This window comes from Poeciliopsis prolifica, unplaced genomic scaffold (assembly GCF_027474105.1).
Source record: "Poeciliopsis prolifica strain line A6 unplaced genomic scaffold, Auburn_PproV2 SCAFFOLD035, whole genome shotgun sequence".
NCBI lineage: Eukaryota > Metazoa > Chordata > Actinopteri > Cyprinodontiformes > Poeciliidae > Poeciliopsis > Poeciliopsis prolifica.
This window is the reverse complement of record NW_026562410.1, coordinates 6,178,055-6,198,347: the sequence shown is the minus strand read 5'-3', so window position 1 is coordinate 6,198,347 and position 20,293 is coordinate 6,178,055. Positions and strand designations below refer to the sequence as shown.

General features: G+C 41.0%; 1 long non-coding RNA gene and 3 pseudogenes across 1 annotated transcript; 2 read left to right on the top strand and 2 right to left on the bottom strand.

Annotated features, from left to right (window-relative positions):
• Positions 1-125: 125 nt before the first annotated feature.
• On the bottom strand, positions 126-4,317 carry LOC129374166 (uncharacterized). Its single transcript, XR_008607469.1, has 3 exons — positions 4,039-4,317; positions 767-883; positions 126-503 (listed from the first exon to the last, which is right to left on the bottom strand). It is a non-coding gene; the product is annotated as an uncharacterized LOC129374166 (long non-coding RNA).
• On the top strand, positions 3,736-11,363 carry LOC129374152 (ATP-dependent RNA helicase DDX55-like; annotated as a pseudogene).
• LOC129374101 (translation initiation factor eIF-2B subunit alpha-like) lies at positions 10,653-13,740 on the bottom strand (annotated as a pseudogene).
• An 898-nt stretch (positions 13,741-14,638) lies between these two features.
• LOC129374100 (transmembrane emp24 domain-containing protein 2-like) lies at positions 14,639-16,237 on the top strand (annotated as a pseudogene).
• Positions 16,238-20,293: the final 4,056 nt, after the last annotated feature.

The window sequence follows — 20,293 nt, the reverse complement described above, 5'->3', positions numbered from 1 at the left end:
AGAGCGTATCTGGACAACAAAAATCAGGGTTGAATAGAGACAACTTCAAAGACAACAATTAGCAAAAACTGTTCAGTGAACAGAAAATTATTGTGGGATAAAATGTCTTTTGATTAACTTAAACTTAAGAGATGTTTTAGTTGAAGCATTTATTCTATGTTATTTCTGGTATAAAAGATACAGGCCAGAAACACTTTTTTTTTCACTTTGGAGCCAAATTCAGTTTTACTAAACACAAAATGAAATGTAGAAAGTTTGTAAATGCACATTACAAACATATGATATAAATAAAGAGGAAAATACACTGCAGGAAATGTTTCTGACATCTTAAAAAAACTGTATAACATTTTTGTTCCTGTTACCTCATGAATATGCAAAGGATAAGGTCCTCTAGAATTCTCAGCAATGTTTAAGGGAGGGATAACCCAGTCTCTCTTCCTCCTCTTCAGTCCTGGACTGGATTTAGTGAAATCCAGGACGGGGATCTGAGGACCAGCTGGATCCTAAGGAAACAAATATTCTGTCTGTAATGACTGAACCGACCTGTGAAGGTCTGGTGAATGATGAAACCAGGGTGCAATCTGGCCCTCAAGGGCCCCTGAAGACGAGTATCAAAATAATCTCATAATCCTTGTTACTATGATGATGAGAAACAGTTCACAACGCTGCTTTTTAGTCCACTATATTGTCTGTTTGTTTGGCTAATATTCATTAAATGTGTGTGTCACATGATGTAAAAATAAAAAATGAAAGAAAAGACACTCACACTGTCTCCAATATGATGATTGTCTGTGCCAGTTTCCAAGGCTTTTTTGCTCACTTTTAATATTAACATCTCTGACTCAAATCCAGGCTGAGATGGTGATTCCTCTGCAGCTGCAGTCTAGAAGAGGAGAAGAAATATGTTTATTTTAACGGCTAATTTCTATTATATGGTCTCAACAGTTTTATACATTGTTGGAAATTTCACATTTTTCACTCCATCCATTTTCTGTCCCTAATGAGGCCGGGAGTTGCTGGTGAGAGGCGAGATACAGCAACGCAGAAATAAACAGGACAAACACACACACACACACCTCGGGAGAATTTAGAGAGACCAATTTACCCGACAGTCACGTCTTTCTGCAAACTCTGTGCAGAAAGATCCCAGGCCGGGAATCGAACCCAGGACTTTCTTGCTCAAGGCAACAGTGCTACCAACTGCGCCACTTTCAACAATGTAATAAATATTGTTTTGTAGATCAATTTGTCTGTTAAAATGTTCAACAGAAAATAGTGAAGTATCATGCAATATGCAAATTTTGAGCTGAAAATTTTTTCACTCCAGTTTGATTTCATACGCCCTAAAATCAATGTCATTAATAAGAGCATGTTAAGATCTGTCCTGCACTAGCAGATTGTTTCAAATTGCATTTAGAAAGGGCCAGAACCCTGCAACTTTTACATTTGTTCCTTGTACTACATTCTTTAATTAAATGGTCAAACTGCCTCATTAGCATTCAGTCCAGCTCTACAAAGTTCTGCTGATGAGTGCATGTTTGAGCCAGGTGTGTTGAAGCAGAGGTGAAGGAAACCGGCCCTGGAGGAACGCAGTTTGAGACCCAGACGTAGCGAAACTGTCCGAGCTGTGATGCCTCAATAGTTAGGTTTCTTACATTGATGGAAATGTAACATTTTTCAATAACAAAACAATAGTAAATAACGTTGTTTTGTGCATGTCATACATGTTTACTACTTTTAACTGTCACCTATAAAACACAAAATAACAGAGACACTTAAAAAAAAACAAGAAATGGAGAAGTGTTAAAATTAAAGGAGAGAAAACTTTATACCTGCCGCAAGAAGATCCAACACTCCAAATTGCAAACCAAGTGGTCCCCATTTGTGTGGAGAAGCTCTTGTGTTTTATTTTTATGAATCAAATGTTTTTGAGAGACAGAGAAGTCAGCACGTCAAGACTCTACTGCAGACTGTTATCTTCTGAGCCTGCAGTGGGCACGAAACCACTAAATGTTCACATAAACCACTGCATGCACACACAACCAAACAAAAGTCACAAGTTCTGCTTTTTTTCACCAATTTGATCATTTTAAACAGGCTGTGTGTCAGTTTTTAAACTCTTCTCAGGTGCTGCAAGTGGCATCTGGTAAAACTTAAAGTGTGTGTGTGTGTGTGTGTGTCAGACCTTCCATTTTTCAGTCCTCAGCTGTTATCAGCAGCAGTTATATGCATGCTGCTGATATATCATATATCTGATATGATATATATATATCATATCAGACGGACGACAGTCACGCGTCAGCTACATCCTCATGCACTCAGAGGTTCAACAAATTTCCGAACCAAACACTCCAAAGAAACAAATAGAAATAGTAAATAGATTTCTTGCCTTGTGACCAACTGACACAGAATTCATGTTGTTACACAAGACCCTCTGTTCTCTAGTGAATTTTTAGTCATACCCAATATTTTTAATAATTGTTATATTAAAAAGTGTTGTTTTTTTCTTCAATAGCTTCCGAGTCATGTGCCTTATTGACTCAAAATCAGTGTGAAACGGTTCTTAACTCGTGAGATGAAGTGCACTCGTTTTTATTGCCTTTGAACCTTTTTGATATTTTAGCATCTTTTTGTTAAAATGTAGTATTTTTCTTTGGCTTCTGGTCATGTGACCCATTTGCACTAAATCAGTGTGAAATTGTTCTACTAGACTTTGAAGATGAGGCTCACCTGCTTTTATTCCATTGAAACATTTTAGTCCTTGTCAGTAGGACAGGTGAGCTACTAAAAACCAAATATGATTGGCAAAATTAACATCAAAATGCAAGAAGACCTAAAATGGGGAAGATACTAAAGAGGTTCTTTGACCTCTTTTATGAGCTGAGTTTATCTTTTGTCATTTATAATCTGTGGGTTAAAATAAAAGAAACTCTGTTTTTCTATTATTTCTGTTATTTCCTGTGACTCCCCCTAGAACAATTTCACACTGATTCAGTGTAAATGGGTCACATGACCCAGAAGCTATAGAAGAAAAATACTACATTTTAACAACAACAAAAAAGCAAAAATATCAAAAGGTTCAAATTCAATAAAAATGAACAGCTTCACTCTGATTTGGAGTCATTGAAGAAAAAAATAATTTTAATATTACAATTAAAAATATTGAGTATGACTTGAAAATTTACTAGAAAACAGTGGTTCTCATGTAACAGCAGCCTTGAGGTGGAAGTTAAATGCTTGCATGAAAACCAAATAAAAGTAAGAATGTAGAAGAAGAACAACAACAAATGGGGAAGTTGGAAAGAAGAAGAATTCATGTCACAATTTAGAACTGGGCATGCAGGACTTAATAGTTCTCTTTTTGAAAAGAGAAACATGAAACGAGGACTTGTGATTATTGCAGTCAGATGGAGGCAGTGGGACAGGTCTAATTAGAATGTAATAAATATTCAGAGGGACGTCAGCATTTAAAGTCAATACAAGAGAGAAGAAGGGATTTTCTGATAAATATTTTAGGAAACGAATCAAAATCTATAAGAAATCAATTGATTAGATTTTAAAAAACTATTAGGTTATTTAATCGTTTTTAAAAGTGTGTGGGGGTATGTGTGTATGCGCGCGTGTGTGTGTATGAATTTGCACACTTCTACACACCATTGAGGTGCGTATTGTTAAATTCCCTCTGTATCGTTGATGACAACACTCCAGTCCGGTAGGTGGCGGTAAAGTCACCTTAAGTTGGTTGCCATTTGCCAATAAAACACAAAAGAAGAAGACAGAACAAACGGAGTGGAAAGCGGAACCAAAACATGCGAGTCGGCTTCAGTTTCTCCCCGGCGTGTAAACAACTACGGAACGCAGCGGAAGAAGGTCCATCGTGCAGAAAGGCTGACCATGTGCTAACAGCGTTAGCATTCTGCTGCTACGTCTTCTCGATTTACTTCCCAACATGGAGAACATTACAGACGGAACATGGGACACTTTACCTGTCCAACTAAACGAGAAGATTTTACAAACGCTTGAGGAAATGAAATTTACCTTCATGACACCTGTACAGGTAACTTTCATTAGCCTTAAATCCTTGTTTCAATCCATGCTGCCCTGAATCTCCACCTGTCTGACTGATGGATCTCTTTTCGTTGTAGTCGGCTTGTATTCCGCTGTTCATGAACAATAAAGACGTTGCTGCTGAGGCGGTGAGTGTGAACAAGTTGTTTAAAGAGGCCGAGACGGAGCAAGAACTAGAACTGAACCAGTAGGATTTACTGACACGTTGATTCTGGGTCACGAAGAAATCCAAGCTAACGTGATCCAGGAGACGTCGAATATGTTGATCTCGTGTTGAGCGAGTTGTTACAAAAATGACAAATGAATAAGTACAAGGTACCAAAAACATCTGCGATGTCTCTGTCATGAATGGAAGTATATCTGATGAAGGATGAAGGAGCGCTGTGATGATGATGATGATGATGATGATAAACTCACAGCAGTAGTGGTCATTTGAATCACTTTCTTATTAGGACAAAAAGTTGGAACAGGCCTGTTGGTAGACGCTCTGTATCCAATCGGACAGAAGAATTCAGTTTGCACATGTGCAGAGCTGACAGGTTCATCCTCTAAAGGGCTTGCAGTTGCTATTGTTCTTCAAAGTCTACAAAGTTTTAACTCAAGCAGGGTGAATAAGTGCATGCCACACTTATCAGATTTTCAGCTGCAAAAATTCAGAATGATGGACTTTTTTTATCTAACCGAAATCTGAATGAAATTTATAAAGGTTTATGGTCACATGACAAAATATGAAACGTTCAAGAGATGCTTTGAAGTTGCTCTGTGTGTTTAACGTGATTTGGCTCCCTCTGCTGGCGGCTGAATCAATATTCACCTTGGATCCAACAGTAGATATTAAATATGATAGATGGTCAAAACTGAGGATATAGAGGTGTTGTAATTATCAAAATTATGCAAAAACAGTTATTTGGAAAAGATCAGGAAGTTGTGCTGCCATGACAACCGGTAGTTTCTTAAGGCGTTTGCTGTTTTGCTTCAGGTCACCGGCAGTGGGAAGACTTTGGCTTTCGTCATTCCTGTTATAGAGCTGCTGCTGAAGCGCGAGGAGAAACTCAAGAAGAAACAGGTAACCATGACGGCAAAAAAACACGGCTACTTTAGTCTCTGCAGTATTGTTATTTATCTTTTTTTGGATGCTGGGAGGTTTGCTGTTGTGTCGGATCCGCTGAAAAGTTCAGGTGTTTTGTGCAGGTCGGTGCTCTGGTGATCACTCCCACACGAGAACTGGCCTGCAGATCAGTGAAGTGATGGGAATGTTTATCCAGAAGTTTCCAGAGTTTACGTGAGTATCTATATATAAAAATTAAAAAAAACTCCACAGAGTCAAATATTGTAGATTGGAATTGTTTCAAACTGAGCTGGCAGATTTAACTACAGGCATTTTTTTTTTTTTTATCAATTTGCACTCAATAATCAATTTCACCTTTTGGTTCTCAGGCAGATTTTGCTGATTGGTGGCAGCAACCCGGCAGAAGACGTGGAGAAGTTTAAAGAGCATGGGTACGCGACGGATTTCAGTCCGACTTTAACTGATGAAAAGCTGGCAATAAATAGACTTCCTCTGTTTTAATGGTGTATCACTTTCTTCTGTTAGACTTCATCATTTGAACAAAATGCTTCTGAGTAAAGTTTCATTTTAATAAGTAACCGAGGGCAAATATTTTAAATTTTTATAAGAAAAATGAAAGCTGTATCCCAGTGGTGGCAACACAATTAATCCACTAATAGGGACCTGATGTTTTGTTTAGCTCCTTAGAGTTTTTTGCTAACATTGAAAACATTTGTTCCAAAGAATCACTTTCTCAAGAGCAACCATACAGGTAGGTGTGTCATGATAGCCACTACCTGCGTGTCAACTATCGCTCATTGTTGAGAGCAATAGTCTGTGTTGTAACACACATCGGGTAACAGCATTTGCATTAGCTTCCACGACATACCATCTTATTGTAGTGCTTTAGCTTGTGCTAAATACCATCTTGTTTTACTGCTTCAGCATTAGCTTGTGCTAAATACCATCTTGTTTTACTGCTTTAGCATTAGCTTGTGCTAAATACCATCTTGTTTTACTGCTTTAGCATTAGCTTGTGCTAAATACCATCTTCTTTTACCACTTTAGCATTAGCTTGTGCTAAATACCCTCTTGTTATACTGCATTAGGTTCTCCTAAATCTTGACAGACATTTTTAGCAATAACTTCTGCTAAATATCCTGTTAAGCCACTTTAGCATTAGCTATTGCTAAATACCACCTTGTTATAGCACTTTAGTATTAGCTGAATTAATGTTTAAGATTAGCGCTGTAGTCCTCAGTGTTAGTTGGGAACATGTTAGAAAGCGATTGTCGTGCTGTAACGTTCGTTTCACTTTTTTTTTTTCAGCGGCAACATTGTGATTGCGACGCGGGCCGCCTGGAGGACATGTTCAGGAGGAAGTCAGAGGGGCTGGAACTGGCCAGCGCAGTCAGGAGCCTGGATGTTCTGGTTCTGGATGAAGCTGACCGGCTGCTCGACATGGGCTTTGAGGCCAGGTACGAATCAGCAGGAACATTTTACAGTCAGGATGGAGGAAAGATCCTATTCCAGGATGAGTGCACACCTTTAAAAAGTCTTAAATTATGTATCTAAAATTAAGGCCTTAAAATGTCTTAAAGTCATTTAATGTGTTGTGGCAGGACTGTTTAATCTGTTATATTCTATGTATTTTTTTTTTCTTGCACTAATTTTCTGTCAGGTTAAGTTTGAGTTACCTGCACACATTTTCATTGTGCTCTGTGACTCAAGGTGGTTGAGGCTACCAGTAACTAGCTGTCAATATATACGCCCTTGCTAACTAGCAAGCTCATCATGGGGAGGTATAAATTTATCTCTTATGTGCATTCCTAAATTTAGTTTATAATGGTCTCAAAAAGTCTTAAATTTGAGTTGATGAAACCTGCAGTAACCCTGTATTAATAATACAGTGTGAACATTAAAAAAACATGCAATTTGGCCTCAATTACATTAATCAACATTTCTGTCAGGCAAAAGTTTGAGTGGTTTGCATACATCGTCTACAAGATTACCAGACAAGCTACTAGTAACTAGCTGCTGACAACTAGCTTTTTATAACCATCAATTGCAAATTTGCTGAACATTTATCATCTTTATTACATTTCTGTCATTATCCAGGTCTTTAATTTATAATGGTCTTAAAAAGTCTTAAATTTGAGTTGGTGAAACCTTCAGTAACCATGTAGTTTCAAATACAGTCTGGATGTGTTATTGGTTTGTTTGTTTTTATTCTCTTGGTTTTGAACTAAATCTGCTCCTAGCCAATCAAGTTGCTCCTGATTGTTCTGCATTTCACCCCATTCCCTCCCACGTCCCCCCAGCCTGAACAGCATCCTGAGCTACCTGCCCAAACAGAGACGGACGGGCCTCTTCTCAGCCACCCAGACCCAGGAGCTGGAGAAGCTGGTGAGGGCCGGCCTCAGGAACCCCGTCCGCATCACGGTCAAAGAGAAGGGTCAGGCCGCCTCGGCCACCCAGAAGACCCCGGCCCGCCTCTCCAACTACTACACCGTGAGTGACGGAGCGAACAGCCCGCCGTTCAGCCCACTAAGTGAAGACGGCGACGACAAATCACAATCGTGTGCTGTCCTTTCAGATGTGCAGAGCACAGGACAAGTTCAACAACCTGGTGGCTTTTCTAAGGCAACACAAGCATGAGAAGCAGCTGGTCTTCTTCAGGTTTGATTGGGTTCATTCATTTGTGGTTTTTGTTTTGGTTTAATGTTTTTTTTAATTTCTGGTTGTGTTTATTTAGAATGTTTAATCAATCACTAAAACAATTGTGAGTTGCAGCCCTCATACAGATTCACATTTTATCAGTTTTTGAATGATAAGAAATCACTTGATTTCTGCACTATTTAGCAGAAGGTGTCTTCTTCCTTCCTTCTGTTTTACTATTGTCATCATTAGATGATTATTATTTTAGTGTCATTATTGTCATCATTAGCGTTTTGTTATATAAGACAGATATACTACATGATCTACATTATCAAGGTGTCTGTAATCATTCCGATGCTGTATGCGCAGTTATTCTTTAGTCATTAATAGTAATATTATCATGTGTAGGTTCTTTAGAATAGTTAATTGATCACATATTAACACCAACATATGTTCTGATTAACAAGTTCCTGCAAATTAATGCATCTGGAAGCGACACATTTCATTAAACTGAGATAAGGGGCAGGATTAAATAAATGTAAACTTCTTTTCCCCCATTTCCAACAGTAAAGTAGTGGTAAGCTAGTTGTTTTGTTCCTGGTTATGCATGCACACGTTTTCTCTTACCCGTTGTCCTTGTTGCTTCTAAAAGCACCTGCGCCTGTGTGGAGTACTTCGGCCGAGCCCTGGAGTCGCTGGTCAAGAAGGTCACCATCCTCTGCATCCACGGCAAGATGAAAAATAAGCGCAGCGGCATTTTTTCAGACTTTAGGGCCTTAAAGAGGTAGAAATCCGCCCCCGCCCGCAGTAAGTCTGTGCTGTCACGTGTTTGTTTTTAAACGTGTTGTGACGTTGCAGTCATGGCCAGAGGCATCGACATCCCCGATGTGAACTGGGTTCTGCAGTACGATCCCCCCAGCAGCGCCAGGTTGGTGCAGTTAGTTTAAAAAAAACACAAACAGAAGTTGTCCTTTTTAAAACAATATATATGTTGCAAAATGAATTATTTTATTGGCTTAAGCATTAAAACAATGTTACTTTTCTAACTACTTGGCTCCAACCCATTTTTCCCTGTCTGCTCTTTTTTTTTTCCCATCAGTGCTTTTGTGCATCGATGCGGGAGAACGGCGCGTATCGGTAACCATGGCAACGCCCTCGTCTTCCTGCTGCCAATGGAGGAACCCTATGTCAACTTCTTGTCCATCAACCAGAAGGTGAGTCTGAAGTTGGGTCCTTCAGCGGTGTTCATAGCCGTCAGCAACAAGACCTTTTGGATCGGCCATGCAGGCGTTCATAATCTGATAATCTGATGATGGATGGTTCACAATAGTTGTCTAGAACTCACTCAGATTATTCAGCTCTAACATTACTCAGCATGAAGTCACTCAGAGGAGGATCAGAGCTACTGTGATATGAAATCCTCAGAAATCAAATCCTGAGTGAGAGTAAAGCAGTTTTTTTTTCCCTATTTTTCTCTTGCTAATGGTGATCTGCTACCCTTTGAGGACATGGGAAATTTTCTGTATTTATTTTTTGCAATCTCTTGCAATAAATTACCAAATTCAACCTGTTCTATTTTGTATACACAAATGTCTATTTAAAATTGCAATTGCAAAAATGTTTTATTTCTGTTGTATTTCGTGATGTTAAAGTTCACTCAAAGAAACCAGAACCGGTTGATAATCGGTGCAAAGTGATTGGGTTAACAGTGTTGCTTGTGACCTGACCAGTGCCCGCTGCAGAAGATGTCTCCTATAAAGGACGTGGTGGACGTGACGCCCAAGGTGAAGGCCATGGCCCTGGCCGACCGCGCCATGTTCGACAAAGGCATGAGGGCCTTTGTGTCGTACGTCCAGGCTTACGCCAAACACGAATGCAGCCTCATCTTCAGAGTAAAAGGTGACAAATCCTCAAAGCCAACTGTATGTATTTTTTTTTTATTATCCCCAAACAAAACAAAGAAAATGAAACCTTCTCGTGTTTTTTTTCTTTTTCTGTTAGATCTGGATTTTGTGTCCCTGGCCAAAGGCTTCGCGCTGCTCCGCCTGCCGAAGATGCCCGAGCTGAAGGGGAAAACGTTTCCCGACTTCGTGGAGACGACGGTGGACACGGACAGCATCCGCTACAAGGACAAAAACCGACAGAAGCAGAGGCAGAAGATGCTGGCCGAGCAGAAAAACAAAGAGAAGACGGAGCTTCCCAAGAAGAACTTTGTCAAGAACAAGGCCTGGTCCAAGCAGAAGACCAAGAAGGAGCGCAAGAAAAAACGCGGCGCCAAAAGGAAACACGACGAGGTAAACTCTGTTTGGGGGATAAATGAAACATTAAAGCTGCAGTGTGCAACTTTTATTAATATATATATATTTATATAGACATATTTCTTTTACATATCTGTTGAAACTACTAATCTCCAGCTACCATAGTCTGTCATGAATGCTAAGGCTAGTTAGCATGGCCACTCGAAAAGTTTTCCTTTAACAGTAAGGTGTTTCTCCACCATTAGCACATTTAGCAGTGCGTTCACGACATTGATTGGCAGCGCTAGGACCCTCCTCCTGGCTGCGATTGTTTGTTTTTGACCAGGAACGTTTCATTTCTTCAGACGGCCATAACAGCTCAGGGAGGAAGTGGACTAGATCGATCTCACCTCATAGTGACAGTTTCAGCAAATCTGTAAAAAATATACTCTTCATAAACGTTAAGTACTGCAGTTTCGTTCTCATGGCTTCTGTTCTGCCTCTGCAGGACTCCGACATGGACGAAGAATACATGAAGGAGCTTTTAGAAGACACTCGCCTCCTTAAGAAACTAAAAAAAGGCCAGATCAGCGAGGAAGACTTCGAGCAACAGCTCACGAACTCCAAGCAGGAAGCAGGCGGACCATAAACGTCTGTTTTATTGTTCAGCGAAGGGACGCGGTTATAAATACAGTTTGATGAGTTCGTCGCTGACGGCCGACGGGGTGAGGACCCCCAGGTCTGTGAAGAGCAGGGTGATGAGGGAGGGGGGCGTGTAGTCGATGACCGGGTGCTCCTCCGACAGGTTCCGGATGCTCTTCAGGGTGTCGGCTTTGTACTGTGCGGGACAGGAAGCACGAGTCAATAAATCTGGATAAAAGGACGGAAAATTGTTTAAAAAAACAAACACAAAATAAGGAAGCCGCACCTTAAACTTATCGGGCACGTCCTGTTGGTTCAGCGGATACAGACGAACAAATTTAAAACTTTCTGCAACGACGTAGAAGGGCTTGTTGTGAGCCTTGGAGCACAGAGCCATCTGATAGGTGCCAATCTGGGGAAAAACACACACACACTCTAGATTCTGTTGGAAACGTACACCCGCCCCGTGTTTACACAGACCCGATCTGATACGCGTGTTCAACTATCCTCCAGTTTGAGTTTCACCCGGGGCCGCCAAGGGAACGCACCTTGTTGATGATCCCTCCGCTCTCAACGACTCCCTCTGCTCCAACGATGACCAGGTCCACCTTCTCCAACACGTACCTGGAAGACGGAAAACTGAAACTAAGCAGCTTCTAAAAACAGGTTCATTAAAACGGTGTGAAAGTAAATAAAGCATTTTTCCTCAACTTTTGCTTGTTCTCTTTCTGAACCATCCGATCGGTTATTTTAAATACCAAAACAAAATTTACTATCTAGTGATGCATCAATAAATCAGGTCAGATTTTCTTCTTTTTGGGCGAAGGGCCGATAGTTACTGAGAAACCGATTTTATCTCTGCAAACGTCTGAAACTCGGCCACTGTCCTGACTGACGGCACCGCACTGTCACCAACTTAGCAAATTTGCTGCTGCATTTAGCGACTTTTGTGACCAAAATAAAACAAAAAAACCCAGACAAAAATAAAAGACATGTACTGTTGTACAAAAGCTAAACTCCAGTTAGTAGAGTATATCAGAGTTGCTGGAGGCTTTAAATGTCACTAAGAAAGCAACATTTTTACATCAGTAAGTTTGTTTTCTCCTGCTCAGGCTGATGAACAAATAACTGAGAAATTTATTGAACATGATATTAAAATGATATCTAAAAAAATTAACTTGACTTTTTTTTAACAATTGTATCGATTGACCACAACATTTTTTTTTTTTTAATAATAGCTTTATTTTCTCTTTGTTTTCATAGTGGAACTGATGGAGTTTATTTTATCTTAGACATGTATTTTCCAGTTGGATATTTCCAATAACAAAATCCAACCAGTGACGAAAGAATGATTAAATAAACCATTTGCGGTTCCCCCTCCAGCTCAGAACCCCAGAGTAGCTTACCCTACAGCTGCATCCACACTACTGTTACTGGAACGTTGAGTTTCTTCAGGGCCTCTGCCATCTGCCGCCTTCAACAAAAGGAGAAAAACGCAGAATCATTTCGTGTCCTGTGAGAAAGAAACTCGTCCTCGCTCACTCGCTCACCCTGTGGCGTCAGGGCTGCGATTCGGTCATAGAGAAAGCGCTTCTTCTCCGCTGCAGCTTTCTCCAGAACCCGCAGGACCACTCTGGAGTACGAGTGAGTCAGGATTTTCTGAGAGGATTGGCAGGGGAAAGAAAGGCACAAGGTGAAGCGAGCGCAAAGAGCAAGGAGAGGAGACGGGACCAGTACTTACAGCTCCGTCTTTGATGAAGGTGTGACAGAGCTTAGCGACTTTGTTCCTGGACATGGAGATCTTCTCTAGAAACAGTTCTCCTCTTTCCTCCATCACCTTCTTACAGCGAGACAAGTCCTGGAGACAGAAACGCCTGTTATGAAGCGCAGACACTGATCTGGGTCAAGAGTTTTTATTTTTGGAAAAACATGGATCAGTGGTGACCCATACGAGGAATTATTGGCCTTTTAAAATCACACCAAAACAATTTGGAAGAAAATGGCGACTGGCAAATATTACAACTAACGTAAAGGTTTTGAAGTGGCCTAATCAAAGTCTGAATTTTGGGCATGCTCAAAAACGTGGCTCGAAATGACTCCGCAGCGACGTGAAAACCTGCTTCACGCTGTCAGCCGTCACAAACGCTACAACGTGAACACGCGTCACCTGATGCTCCAGGGATGTGAGGCTTATGAAGCGCAGGAACAGCTCTCCCCCGGAGGACACGGCCACAGAGGAGTCCTCTCCCCTCAGGATGTGGCCCACGTCAGGCTCTCCCTCAGACCCAAGATGGTTTCACCTGGACGGAAGGACAGACATTCAGACTGAGCCAAACACATACACGTCCTGATTAAAGCTGCAGCCATCTATGATTTTTGACAATTGATTAATCGGACAAAAAAAAACATCGGCATTTTGCAGATTTTTTTTGTATTTAAGCCTGTTTTTACACATTACAAATACAACAAAATACACACAAAAACATAATTCAGTTTAAGTCAGTTTAAAAAATTGCAATATGTAGCATAAAAAGCATCATTTGTAGCAAAGGTTGCATCTGCAGTTAAAAAAATACTGTCTACTAATGTTCTTTTTTTAAATTCATGGTTAGCAAATGGTGATTAATATAATATTTTTAACAGACTTTAAGCCAATGGAAGCCAGGCAACATCGCAGCATCCTCAGATTGTGACTTGGTTAGCTGAAGGTTTTTGGAACGGCTCATTTTCCAGACACCAAAACAGGTTGTTGCTAGGTAATGAAAGAGCGAGTCAGCTGAGAGGTTGAGCGGCTGAAGACTTTACTCTGCCTTCATCCCCCAGAATGCTGTGCGGTTCTGGATTGGTGTTTCGTGAATAATCTATGAATTGAACATTAAACTTTCTATGAGACGTATTATTGTTGATAACACCTGTGTATTGCGATATGTGCATCACTGATTTATACTCTTAGGATGTGCTCTTGTATTGTAGAAGCTTCAAAGTGAGATTTGACTCATTTGAGTTGAGTAGAGGATCAATATGATGGCATATTATGATTTGAGTTCCTCCCACTGATAAAGTGATCAATTTCTTACCCATTTCCATTCGTCGTAATTTATTGACCAGAGTCGCATCTATGCTGATTGGTCTATATTTAACTTGGAATGAATTGCTAGTAAAATATTCTGTAAGGGTAACCCTGTTGTACTAATCCTAATACTGCATGATACCGGAGTGCAATATTCATGTCGCAATTGACTGTTTGGAGTAGTAAGTGTTGCTTCACCAGTTGGACGGTCTATTGGCAGGAGACGCTCTAATCAGATAGAGATGACGTTGCACAAAATGCTTAATTTCACAGGTCGATGGAAGCGCAGATTAGGAAAAATATAGACAGTCGCTGTATTATCGCAAGAGTGAGAGACCACAGGCTGCGGGTTAAAGATCACAAGTACATCTCTCTCCTCATAGAGAAGAAAAAGACGTAGCAGCGATGGATAGTGGTGTTACATGGGTCAACTTTTCACTACTTCACTTTTTTCCCTGTCATTTTTTTTTAAACCTTCCATAAAAATTGAACATTACTGAAAATTTCTTTTGAGATTCTAGGCGAGTGGGCCTTTATTTGAGTGTTGTTGTGCTTTTGTGGATATACTATGGCAATAAAAATTGTCAAAAAAGAATTTACCACATATCTGCCCCATACAGAGCTTCATAAGCCTGACGGGCCTCCAGGCTTTACTCCCCCCACCAGGCTGCATTGTTTTTATTCATTTGTTTGTACACCAGTAACTGTGATGGCAAACAAAGACGGTTAACAAGCCTCTCGTTAGTAAAACTGTTGGAAGCACAATGGCAACATCGTTGCCAGTATGCGCATATATAGGGAGCCAGAGGTCAGGAGTTTTTATTTTACACAATTTGAGTTGTTTTGTTTAACTCAAACACAGCAGCGCCTCCTACCACCAGCCTTAGCAAGTTTTCTGGGTGAAACTGCACCCTTTCATTATTTCTTACCCAGATATTGTTCTCTCTTCAGATAACTGGGCCTGATGGTAAACAGATTTACAAAGGAGACAGAGAGTCGAGTGGGAAATACTCCGTGGCTGCACACATGGACGGAACCTACAGTTCTGCTTCAGCAACAAGATGTCCACCATGACGCCCAAGATCGTCATGTTCACCATCGACATCGGAGAGGCGCCGAAAGGCCAGGACATGGACGGAAGGTACTCAGATCGGCCACGTCTGAGTACACGGCCCGTTTTATGTGATGCTGTTTCTATTTAAAGATTTTCTCGTTTGAATTTCTTTTTTGACTTTACTTTGGGTAAATTTCCCTCCTTTATAGGTGGTGACAGCTGGGATGGTAGGAAAAAAAGAAAGGCAGAATAAGTGAAAACTGTCATATTAAATTTGGGATGCACTGTGGAGTTTTCTCTAACCAGTCTTGTTTTGATATTATAAACTAATATTAGATGTTGTTTGCAACAGATGCGGCCTTAATGTTTGTTTTTTTTAACTGTTTGCACTGAGTATCAGAGAAATGGTGTGCTATGAAAAAGTATCTGCTTCTTTTATGGATTTCAGCAGGTTTAGCTCGTCTTTCTTGGTTACTGAAGAGCATCAGACAGAAATGAACCGATGAACATGCAGTGTCAGTTTAAGGTTACTTTGCAGCATCTCAATCCACTTTAAGCGCACACAGTGACCCAACTGCTCAGCAACCTTCCATTTTGTTTGGGTTGAACCTGCTGCATAAACATCCAAACACTTGATTATTTCAAGAATTTTCATTTAGAGAGAAGAAAGAAAAATTATGGTTTCAGCACATCATTCATGTCTTAAAACGGCAAAGCAGCTCCAGACCATCATACTACCACTACCATGCTTCACTGTTTGTATGGTTCACTTTTCTGAAAAGTGGGGCAACTTTCCCCAAAAAAGTTCCACTTTCACCTTGTCTGTCCATTTTCTTCAGGTTATCCAAGTGTGACTTTTATATATTTTAAAGTTTGACAGCAATCATTTAAATGCGAGTCAGATGAAATCCATAAGCAGAGCAAATACTCCTCCACAGAACTGTAGTTGTAAAGGAATCGTGTCTCGGATGCAAGACGGTTTTTTTGCATGTACAGCGTAGAAGCCTGACGCACGTCCTCTGCACGCGTCGTCCTTCTGGGTTTAACGGCTCGCTCGCTGCTCGTTTCAGCTCATCAAAACAAGCTGGAGGAGATGATCAACGAGCTCGCCGTCGCTATGACGGCGGTGAAGCACGAGCAGGAGTACATGGAGGTCCGTGAGAGGATACACAGAGCGGGTAAGGACGCAAACCCAGCAACCGTTTGTTCTGATAAAGCGGAGTAAAATTTATCCTCACATCCTGTCTGCTGTGTTTTTTGTTTGTTTGTTTGTTTTTGTCCTTCTAGTTAACGACAACACAAACAGCAGAGTGGTCCTGTGGTCCTTCTTCGAAGCCCTCGTTCTGGTGGCCATGACACTCGGACAGATTTACTACTTGAAGAGATTTTTTGAAGTGCGACGAGTGGTGTAGTTCCCTCCATCCATCCATCCATCCCTGTGTGTCCTCCACAGTTTTTTTTTTTTTGTTTTTTTCTCCTCCAACACCAAGAGTTATTTCCACACTGAGAGACAAGACTGGCCATTTTGAGAAAAGCCAACACATGATTTGATCTGATGAATATTTTTTGTTGTTGCTGCTCTGTTACCTGCTTAATTCCCTCTTTAATTGTATGTTTGGAAACATATGGCCAAAAGAGTCTCCTTGTAGACGTCGGATTCTTTCATTCTTTTCTTTCTCTTTTGGGTTTGCCAGGTTTTGGTCGAGGTTTGATTAAAGTCTAGTTAAGCGCCGGTTTCTCGGCAGGAAAGCATTCACTGGCGCAAATGGCCGAGGTTTCTGCAAGCGCAACGCAAGAAAAATGTCAGAACGCGTGCGCGGAGTCACCACAGGGGGGGATGTAGGATTTCAATTGGAATGCAGCATCTGGGAGGTGGAGGGTTGTTCGTAAGGGTCAAAGTTCACCATTTCCACTCATGTTTTGAAGTGTTAAGGATTCATCTTGCAGCTGGTCTTTCTAAAAAATAAAAATGAGATAACCTCTACCACTGTTATTGGATTGAAAGTGGAACATGCCAAGGGGAACTCAGTGGACATTTTCATGGAGGTTCGTCTCTGCTCCCCGTGTATTTAACTAAATCAACCAGACCACTTGTTCACATGTCTAGTACGTTTTTACAGTTTAAAACTCGACTGCTGGTCGTTGAGGGTCAGATTTTAACTGAGCTATTTGGATGATAGCTCCGAAACAAAAGTGAATGAAATCTGAAATCCATATTAAATGTTGACTGAGGGCGGGGTCGAAAGGGGGCGGTTGGGAGTTTGTACACTTAATATATTTTTGTTTGGGCTTAGTTGCTTTTAGAATTGTCATCAGGTTTTGGGTTTCACAACAATATGCCATGTTTAGTTTCTGGAGCATGTTGAGTGCCACGCAGCCGTCAGAGCGCCGCCGTGTAATTCCTACGGTCCCTGAATGCTGCGTGGAACCAAACGTGCTTCAGTTTTGTATTAAAACAGTTTTGGCGACCTCAGCCTGCTCTGGACACAGTGTCTCCTTTTGTTTTTGTAATTGCAACAACAACCTGCTTCATGGGTCTGTACAAATGAAGGATGGCTTTCTGTGAACAAATCCCCCAGGTTTCATAATAAAGCAAATATTCTGTACGACTTTTTGTCTCGTTAAAACATCTTTGAGCAGCAGATGTCTAGGACGAAAGATTTGCCTTTGTTTAGGGATGTGCCTAAAAGACCGAACAACAACACAGCAACCCCCATTATTAATCAAGAATCTAATTGGATCAATCTGTGTCATTGCCATCATGTGGGCACAATGCAAAGCAGCTGTAGTATATTTTCCCCAATAGGAATAAAGTTGCCTTTTCTGCTGCTGATGGTCTGGAGGGCTGAGTTGATCTGAGACTAGCTGTTAAACAGACCAGAGGAGAGGTCAAAGGTTATGCAGTTATGAAATAAGCTTATTTGCTGCCATTTTACTAATTAAGCCCTAATAAAATCTTAACATTGAGAACAAGTTGGCTGCAGACTGATTTATAGAACAAAAAGCTCAAAGGGTTTAACTATATATAATTTTTGATGTTTGCACATCTGAGATCTAGAACAATAAATCTGGTCTCCCTCTAACAGATTCACTGATATTTAAACATGTTAAACGTCTGTCTAGGGCCCCATATTACTTTGAGCCAACCTGCATCTCTGGAATCTACCTGAATCCCCCGTTGGCCCCTATGTCAGCCCGCCGATTCTTTGGGGACATTTTGATTCATTTAATTGCGGCATGTTTGGCTTTATGCTGCGGTTCTAATTATTGCTGCAGTATTTTCTCTGACGTTTATTTCATAACCTCTAAATGCTCTGGGCCGAAACTTCCTTTAACACTTGAGGTTCTGCAGTGTCTTCTATTTACAGCCGTTCACTTCCAGGCCAGATCCCATCAGCAGCGGCTTTTACCCACCTGGCAGAAACATTAAGGAGAAGCAGAGCCAACAGTCAGCAGGAGGTACCGGGTGGTACACTATACATTATATTACAGAAGCTAAATTAGGGAAAATCAAATGTTTTTTTTTTTGCCATTGGTGATGTACAGACAGGAGGAACATGCTCCAGTTAGTGAGAGGTTGATCAACTTGAGGCTCAACTCTCTGCTGCCTCACCAGCTTCGCTTCTGGCAATTTAAATGGGAAAATACGAAAATTCAGTAATTTTGAAGAAAAAAAAAAAATCAGAATTGGTCAAGCCAAATGAAAAATAGGTACTTTATAGTACAAACCTCGGGGTGAAAAAGCAATGTTAATTATATATTTCCATGATTTAATGATCGCAGGTCGCTGATTCACAATTAGTATTGAGTAACTGGCTTATCAAATTAATATTTTCATCAACCCAGTTTCACAGCAGTAATGATTTATGTAGCTGCTGATGAAATTTAGCTGATTTGTCTGGATGTTTTCCTAACTGAAAAAAATACAACACAACAACAGATGTATACACCCTGGTTTGCTGAACAGATGATTTGGGAAAATATTCCACATGAAAGTTTTATTTTTTAATTTTTTAAAGAGTTTTTTAAACTCTTAATCAGATTAATTTTTACTATTTGATTAAAGACAGTAAATGTCAAAACATTTAAACCTCCTGCTACAGAATTTAAAAGCCCATTATATTATTATTATTATTTTATGTGCAGTATTTTTATAGAGAAAAAAAAAACTCCAAGGGAATCTTGTCCAGATCAGAACAAAGCGCTTTACTGACATCTACTGGTGAAAAAACATATGGCGCCCTTAACATTCCTTCTGCTTAAATCCCTTTCTTGCCGACTGTTGAATTTCTTTTGAACACTCGCAAACAAGAGCAAAATTACTACCTGTTCCTGTGACCTTTTAACACCTAGATAAGTTACAGCGTGTTTTACAGGGACACATTTCAGAAACAGCAAATTAAGTTTCAATCCTAAAATTGTCATCGAATATATCACTGACTCAATAGGAATTCATATTTTCATTGATTAATGGTGTAGATGTTTTTTTCCTAGTTTCACAATATAAAATAGAAAATGAAAATTGTTTTTATTCAAACTTCAGACGTTTTTCAGTTGTTCTGCTGGAGCGGGAAACGTGACATCACGTTCCTCTGTGACATCACGTTCCTCTGTGACATCATAGAGCTGCATTCTTGAATTCCAGGGAACAGCCAGGAAATATCAATCATTTGTTGAAGGCTCTCCTATCGACATTGCTTGTCTGCGATTTGTTTGGACAATGGACAACCAACAATATCTGGAGCTTGAGGCTCAACTTGCAGAGCACGAGCTTGAAAGCAACAGGCGGTTTCAGAAAATGGAGAACGAAATTTTGAAATTGCGAGAGGAAAACAACTATCTAAGGCAAAAACTACAACATCTCAACAAAAGGGTGGAGGATAGAGAGTTGAACATGGACAAGCAGCTGGATAAAGACGTGCCAGTGCAGAAGCCATCTCTCTTAAAATGTTTTGCCCTAGGCGTCGGACTAGGGATTGCCTGTTTTGCTGTAGTCCACACCCGTTTTGATGTCCTTTTCGGGTTCCAGTGCAAATATTGATGGTCTCCGGTACAGAGGACTCAGGACTCAGAGGCTGGTCAGGATAGCAGCAGGAAGGACACGCCGGGGAGACCTGTGGGGACGCTGGGAAAATCGGTAGGGACGCCGGGGAAACCTGTAGGACCCCGGGGAAACCTGTAGGGACCCTGGGGGAAACCTGTAGGGACCCCGGGGAAACCTGTAGGGACCCCGGGGAAACCTGTAGGGACCCCGGGGAAACCTGTAGGGACCACGGGGAAACCTGTAGGGACCCCGGGGAAACCTGTAGGGACCCCGGGGAAACCTGTAGGGACCCTGGGGAAACCTGTAGGGACCCCTGGGAAACCTGTAGGGACCCCGGGGAAACCTGTAGGGACCCCGGGGAAACCTGTAGGGACCCTGGGGAAACCTGTAGGGACCCCGGGGAAACCTGTAGGGAGCCCGGGGAAACCTGTAGGGACCCGGGGGAAACCTGTAGGGACGCAGGGGAGACCTG